Source organism: Octodon degus, unplaced genomic scaffold, assembly GCF_000260255.1.
Source record: "Octodon degus isolate 3935 unplaced genomic scaffold, OctDeg1.0 scaffold00040, whole genome shotgun sequence".
In the NCBI taxonomy this organism is placed as follows: domain Eukaryota; kingdom Metazoa; phylum Chordata; class Mammalia; order Rodentia; family Octodontidae; genus Octodon; species Octodon degus.
This window is the reverse complement of record NW_004524616.1, coordinates 11,429,437-11,437,908: the sequence shown is the minus strand read 5'-3', so window position 1 is coordinate 11,437,908 and position 8,472 is coordinate 11,429,437.

The window sequence follows — 8,472 nt, the reverse complement described above, 5'->3', positions numbered from 1 at the left end:
AAAAAGAATGTATTGCAAATATGAATTTTTGGAGAAATATCTTAGCCTTTTCTTTGAAGACTTTATATGCCTTCTTAGCTAGAAAGCTAAAAATTTCTACAGAGTTATAGTTAGATAGTTTCTGAGTTGGGCTGAAAACTAGAATATCATTTATATATTATTTCTCGTGTCTTTTCTAGTGCCCAAATAAAGGGGTGAGGACTGTCTCTAAACCCCTGTGGGAAAACTGTCCAAGTATATTGCTTTTTTTTGTTTTGATTTTTCCATTTAAAGGCAAACAGAAACTGAGAGTTACGATGAAAGGGAATGGAGAGGAATCCATGTTTTAAATCTAAAACTGAGAACTAAGTGGTATTACCTGCAATTTGGGAGAGAATTGTACCTGGATGTGCCACCAGAGGATGTACTGAAATGGCAGCCTCATTAATAAGGCAGAGATCTTGTACCATCTTTGTATCATTCTCCTGAGGGTTTATTATAGGGAGAATGGGAAATTTGTGAGGGAATTGAGAAGGTTTCAAACACTGTGTTTAACAAATTTGTCTACGAGAAGCTGGAGGCCTTTTTCTGTCTCTTCCTTGATTGGATAATGTTTTCAATTAGGAAACTGACTGGGGTTATTTAATCTTATAATTACTGAAATAGCTGAATTTGCTCTACCATGTACTCCCTTATACCATGTAATAGGATTGACCTGTTGACTAATTTAGTCATGGAGACCTAGTGTAGTCCCAGCAAGTGAAATCTGTTTTGGATTTAGGTAGAATCTGAGAATTGTCCCCAGTTTTGTTGATAAAGCTCTTCCTAGCAAGGAAATAGAAGACTATGGAATGATTAGAATCTCATGCTAAAACATTTGATCTTCAAAGTTACATGTCAGAAGAAGAATAAAGAATCTCCAGATAGGGATCACTTCAACTCCAACCATGACTATTGATTTAGTTTTCCAGAGAATGATATCAAAACATGAGCAGCCCATGTATCTATAAACAGTTGCATTGGCGCACTGATGACATCCAAGATTACCCAAGGCTCCTCAGAGAGATGGTGATGTCTGTGGACAGGAGCATTGCCACTTCCCTAGGCCTCTTCAGCTACCAGAACAGAAAAAGAACAATCTGGCTGGCCTAAGTTCTCTCTGGGAGCAGGCACAGTTAAACAACCAGTGCCATGAGTCAGATGCATTAGCTGCCTCATGCATAGAACAGGGCCCAGAAAGAGGTTTGGTGCAACCTTTTGCCCAGTTTCCTTGCACTTGAAATAGAAACCCTCTCTTTGGTGGTCTCTGGGTTTTTCCTTAGATGACCTGGGTGGGTTTATAGCATTACCAATTAAAATAGAACATTTTTGTCTTCCTCAGGAACCACACTAAGTACTATAGTTATCAAACATTTCTTTTGCTAAAGAGTCGTAGAAGTCTGAAGATAAGGTATTTCACTCCATCTTTTATGTTCCAAGCAGAAATGCTGTAACTAGAGAACAGTGTCATAGTTTAAAGTACCATTCCATGCCCAGCTTTTACATACTCCAGTATGTATTGAACTGAGACCATATTACAATAGTAGATGTCTGTGTTTTCAATTGTCAAGGTCAAGCCTGTCCCATTCATCAACATATGGCCTAGTGGCAAAGTTGGTGTAATCTGTGTGGTGATGATATCCGATAGTTTTCTTATCTAATAGTCTTAGGACTGATAGAGAGAAGTAGACAGCTAGGCCTTCACTCCTTAAGGTGGCAGGCAGCACATCTATAAGGAAGAGACCTAAGAGAGGTTAAAACCTGGAAAGACATCTCTCTCCAAACCTTATAGTGATGTTGGCATCATTTTCTACAGAAGAAAATCTTTGTCACCATATTGGGACCCATTAATTCCTTAGAGACAAGGGGGCTGGGCTATCTGTGGCCTTCCTAGTCCAAACTCCCACGAGGTAATGGCAGAACTTTGCCAAGCAAATTTCTTTAACCACCTGCTTGTAGCCCTAGAGGCCTAACTTGTATTTAGTTTAAGATTCTCAATGGCTTAGCTAGTATCAAGTCCCTTGATGACTCCTTAGCCAGAGTGAAACCATATGGGAAAAACATCTCTTGCATTTACCCTGATGGAAAAAGTACTAAGAACTGGCATGGTGCTGTTTTCATGTATGCTCCATTACTTTACTTAGGTTTGTTAATATTAAATGTCATTCTATACATCAGGTATTGATATCAACTTGTCTATATTTTAAAAAGGAAGCACATGGGCCAGGAGATAGCTTAGCAGCACAGCACTTGCCTGGCATGCACAAGGTCCTAAATTCAGTTCCCATTACCCTCAAAAATTATATAAAAAGGGGAAGCAAAAAGGCCAGGTGACAATGGCCTCATCAAGCTCTTGGACCAGTAAGTGTTGTTGATGCTCAGTTCCAGCTAAAAGCCTTGGGCATTTAAAAACTGCCCAGTTTTCTCTTTTTTGCATTCATAATTCCATCAACGCTTCCCCTCCATCCTCCCCCACCCCAACTGGGTAAGGTAGTCACACCCTTCCAGGATGAGAGCAGACCTCTGGTGTTGTCTGTGGGTCCTTATGTTCCCTGCCATATTCACCTACATTTGTCTAGGACACAGCCCTGGTCCTCTGACTATAGCTTAAGCAAAGGCTGCATGAATTCTTATGAATGATAGCATGAAGTTTTTCTTTTTGTACATGAAAAAAGAAAAAAGTGGGGCCAGGGAGATGGCTCAGTAGAATAAGTGCTTCCCTGGCAAGCACAAGGGCCTGATTTCAATACCCAGTTCCACAAAAAGAAGAAAAAAGTTTCTCTTGTTGGTTTTCTATAAGCCCATATGCTTTTGAAAATCAGAGCCTTAGCTCATGAGATCAGTTATTGAAAAAAAGAAAAAAAGGAGATAGAGGGGGAAAATGATGGTGGCAACCCATGTAAAAGTTATACATCACCATGCAAAAAAGAGAAATGGTGGCTGGCCACATGGCAAGATGATATGGTCACTGGTCATATGGCAAGGAAATACGGTGGCACTCCCAACCAAAATACAAACTGGGTAAAGCCATTTACAAACTAGAGAATGTAGAGACCAGGCTAATTTAGCAAATGTCTTTTATGATTAGCTACACCAAAGTTTTATTTTGCCTGGCCATGCCAAAATGTTGTCTCCTGGCTGGGTCACCAAAATGCCATCAGGTAGTTTCTTTAGAAATGACTTGTGAGGGTTGGGGAGATGGCTCAGTGGAATAAGCACTTCCTTGGCAAGCACAAGGGTCTGAGTTCAATCCCCGGTTCTGCAAAAAGAAAAAAAGAGAAATGGCTTGTGAATAGAAAGTATTATAGGCCCTTATATTTCAAAGGATTGAATAAGACAAGCCAAAAACAATGCCAAAAGTTTATTTGAAAAGTGAAGCATAAATGGGTCATAGAAGAAACTAGCTCTGCAGAGCAAGTTTGCAGATAGGAAAAAAAGAAGTTGAAGACAAAAAAAAAAAAAAAAAAAGAAAGAAAAGTACATGCTGCATCTGGGAAATGTGGTCTGTTGTGGGAAGTCCAAAGAGTGGGCTCCCCATAAAGTCTTGTTTCTTTTATGTAATTCACATCTCATGGGAGCCTGCGGGTAGTTCCATATTCAGGGTCCTGAGAATTATTTGATGCTGACCTGGGATCTTGTAATTGGCAAGTCCCACCCATTTCCACAGCCACTTTGCTGTGTTCCTCTTGTGGGCTGCTGGTCATCTGCAGCAGCACTGTTCCACATCTCTCCCCATTTCTGCAACTGTATTATTTCATGTCTCTCCCAGTTTTTTTGCTATGTCACCAATGGATAGACTAGGATGCTCTCAAGAATGCTGAAGAGGCCTTAGGCGCATTGGGATCCTTGAATTTCCTTTCTTTCTTGCCCCCCCCCCACCTTTAGGAGGGACACGTTTTTTAATTTCTCTTTGTAACAGGCCTTGTCTGTTTTTGCCATGTCTTCAAATTTTCCTTTCTTAGCAGACATGGTCTTCCACCTCTCTCAACACTTCTTAGAAAGGTTCTGAGCAACTGAGGGAAACATTTGCATGTTCCTTCTTGTGCTCCTTCTGACAAGTGTGCACAGAGAACGCATGTGATGGCATTTTGTCTCTCTGCTTCATAGAATCTCTTTTGCTCACGTTTATTCATTTTTATTCAGTGAGGCACAGAGTTACCCAGTTTTTATTTGGCCCTCATTTGGCCCAGTAATGTACTGCAGTAGCTTGTTTTTGTTCTTGGACCAGGAATCAAGTTCAGGACTTTGTGCTTGCCAGGCAGACTCTTGTGCCACTGAGCTATATCCCCAGCCCCTGCAGTGGCTTTTTTTGTCTTACTTCCAATAAACACTCTCCTAACTTCCTCCTTTTGTTTGAGATTTCATTCTTTGACTTCATGAGATAAATATGATTTATATGGTTTATACAAAGTTAAGTGTTTCACATTTGGAGGTCCCAACAAGATCCAAGATTGATAGGATGTATGATTAGGGAATATTGCCTTTCCATCCTCTTGCTTCATTTACAATATAAGTTTGTTAATCATGATTGCCTGTGATCCTTCTGCTTCAGCCCCTGAAAAAGCTGTGGTTGCAGCTGTGTTTCATCATGCCTAGCTATGGGGAAATTTATCTTCTGAGAAAACTAGATATTCACATTATACAAGTACTACATTCTTTCTAGGAGATAAACTACTTAACTGGTTGCTTAATGAGACCAACAAGTAATACCATCAGCTTAAGATATCTTTCTCAGAACTTGAATTAATCTATAGATTCAAAGCAATCTCAATCAAAATATTAAATTAGTAGGCCAACCCTAAAGTTTAAATGGAATTGCAGGGCTGGGGAGATAGCTCAGTAGAATAAGCACTTGCCTGGCAAATGCAAATTCCTGAGTTCAATCCTTGGTACCATCAAACAAATAAACAAAATTGCAAAGGACCTAGACTAACCAAAACCATGTGCAAAAACCACATTTATGCAGATGTGGTGGTAACACCTGTAATCCCAAAACTCTGGAAACCTGGTACAGGAGGATCTCAAGTTTAAATCCAGCCTGGGTAACTTAGTAAGTTCCTGAGAACTTGCCTCCAAAAAAAATAGTAAATGAGTGGGATGTACCTCATACTCACAGTAGAAAAGTAAAAGAGAGATAAAAGCTTGGCCCCAGCCTTTAGTTTGTCATTTTGTTTCTATCTCCTTTGCCACTTTAAACTTTGGATATGATTTTTGCTCACCTCTGCATGTAAACATATTAATGATTTAAGGAGTGTCTCTCTGTAGCTGGTAACCCTCCCCCTTCAAGGCAGAAGGCACCAAGATAGAAGTAATTAAGGTATTCTCAATGCTTGTAGAGACAAAAAAAAAAAAAAAAAAAAAAACTGTACCGATATCATAAGGAACAGGCCAGCTTTTGTACTGTCCACTCCAGATTCTTAGAAAGTCACCTAGAAGTCTCCAGTCGTTGCCTTAACCCTGAAAGACCTACCTTCATCTTGCCTTTCTGATTCCTTTTCTCTGAGTCATTCTCTCCTACGTCAGCTTGAAGTCCATCAACAATAGGTTTGATCAGTAAACATCCCCTCCTTCCCCCCAGGCAGCAGCAATTTTCTTACCTATGCCAACAAGGTCCACCCTACCCCACCCCCAGACAGACCTGAGATAATGATCAACTGGACCAGTTTGGCCAGAATTGATTAACTAAGCAGTCTTCTTGCCTCTCAGCCCCCATTCCATTCTACTCCTTACCTAAACTTGAAACACTTATCAATATCCCTGAATAAATTCCTTTCCTAATTTCCACAATTTATTTTTGTTTCATTTTTGAGTGTAAGTGGCCAGATTAGGTGTTTTGGGAGTTTCCTTAAGTCAGGCTCCCCTCTGGCCCAAGATTCTGGTAATAAGTTTACCATTTTATAAATTTATAGTAACCAAAAAAGTGTCACACTGGTGTAAAGGAAGGCAAAAAGATCACTAGAACAGGGACTGGAGTTATATCTTTATACTAAAGTGTGTTCTGAGTGCCTGAGGACCTGGCTCCCACCCCCAGTGCGCACATGTGCACACTCACACTTTTCAGTAGAACACAATAGAGGACAAAAGATATGGGTTCTCGTATATATGGTTAATTTACAATGAAGGTGTCCAGGAAATTCAATGAGGAAAGGGTAGACTTTTCAACAAATTGGGATATATTAATTGAATATTCACATACAAAAGAAAGGAGGCAGGGAGGGAGGGGAGGAGGAGGAGGAGGGAGAGGAAGAGAAGAAAGAGGAGGGGAATGATCTTGCCAGTGCTGGGGAACACCTGTAATCTTAGCTCCAGAGGAAGCTAAAGGAGGAAAATGACAGGTGTGAGCCCTGCCTGGCAATTTAGAGAGTCTTGTCTCAAAATAAATAAATAAATAAATAAATAAATAAATAAGGCTAGGGTCAGGCTCAGTAGTGTCCACCTATAATCCCAGAATTCTGTGAGGCTGATGCAGGAAGACCACAAATTAAGAGCCAAAACTGGGCTGCTGAGGAAGACTCTGTCTCAAGATAAAAGAATAAAAAAGGAACTGGAAGGCAGCGCAGTTTCAGACACACATACACAGACACGTATGTGAAAAAAAAAAAAAAAGGATCAAAGATGTAGTAAATTGCAAAAGCTTGGACTTAATCCTCTGTATTTAAAAAATAATTAAAAACAAAAGGGCAACAAAGAACTCTTTGTACTGTACATAAAAATTAATTTAAGATAACACAGATCTAAAAGTAGGATCTAAAACTCTAAAATCCATACAGAATGGCATACAATAAACGATTTTTCTATGGGAGACTGTTTTACGCATTGCAGGATTTTTAGCTGTATACCTGTCCTCTACCCTCTAGAAATCAGCAAGTTGTGACAATTTAAAAATCCCTAAGTGGTATTCATGACTGTAACTCCAGCAACCTGGGAGGCTGAGGCAGGAGGATCACAAGTTCAAGCCCACTCTGGGCAATTTAAAATGCAGCTGTCTCAAAGTACAAAATAAAAAAAGGCTGAGGATATAGTTCAGTGCAGAGGTCCTGGGTTAAAATCCCAGTACTACACAAAGAAAAACCAGGGGCCGGGGAGATGGCTTAGTAGAATGAGCAATTGCTTGGCACAAAGAAAAACCCAGGTATGGCTAACACCCTGTCATGAAGAGAAACTAAAATAGCCCCTAGCTGAGAACCACTAGGTTACTCAAATCATTCTTTGAAAAAAAATTAAACCATTTAGTTATTTATTTATTTGGTACAGGGTCTCATTATGCAGGTTCGACTCATAGTGATCCTGTTTTCAGTCTCCCGGGTTCTGGGATTACAGGTGTGCACCACAACTGATTTCAGTGGCCTGCATGCCTGCCTGGGGGCGGGGCTGGCACAGCATGCAGTACTAGGGATTAAACCCAGGTCCTTGCGCTTGCCAACCTAGTAGGCCCTTAGACCACTGAGCTATCTCCCCAGCCCTCAAAAGTATTCTTAGGACACAAAAAAATGAATCATAAAGGAGAAAACTGGTAAATTGGATTTTATTAACAGTAAAACTCAATACTTCTCAAATGATACTATTAAGAATATAAAAAGAGCTTAGGCAGACACAGGGGCTGGGAGTTCAATTCCCAGGCCTGCCATGCTAGCCCCATCTCCGGGGAGCACTGAGACAGCCATTGACACTGGGCGTGGTGGCTGAAGCCTGAAATCCCAGCTCTTGGGAGACTGTAAACAGGAGTATCACTACGGGTCTGATCTGTAATAAGACCCTGAACACTTTGTATACCCTGTCCTAAAAAAAAAAAAAGATAACTTACTCTTATGGCTTGTGTCCCTATGTCTCCCCAGGCCCTCCTGGAATCATTAGTGACACTTTTCAAAGGTGGTTGGATCTAGGGTGCAATGTTGGCATTAAGGGCATCTGATGACTAAATTAGTCCACTGATTGGATTGGCATAGTTCTGGATGTGAATAATGGGAAGGCCCACCATGAGTGGGAGTGCTGCCTGTCCAAAGGACACATAGCCTGGGTAGAATATAAGGGACAGAAAGAGGGCTGCTGCTTGTCACTTGTTGGTTCCCTTGTCACTTGCTGCTTGTTACTTATTGCTTTGATCAATGGCTATAGAAAAAGCCCAAGTATAATCCTACCAGGTTTTAAAAATGTTAATTCTAAAATTATTTATTTATTGGGTTTTAACCCAGAAAGAGTTGAGGTACATCCTTGTGGTGACAAAATAGTTAAAACTGTGACAAAATTTTTCTTTTGACATAATCTTGTCCAGGAAGCACTGGGCAACTATGGTGTTGCCAGAGAGCCAGGTCCTAACATGGTCAGGTTTAACGCTGCAAGGAACTCGCAACAGTCGATTCTTTGTCTTTGAAGAAATTCAGGTAAGACACACAGGCTGTTGTATAGAGTGTGAGTAGAAATGACTGCAAAATGACAGCTTTTCAGAGAGTGTTT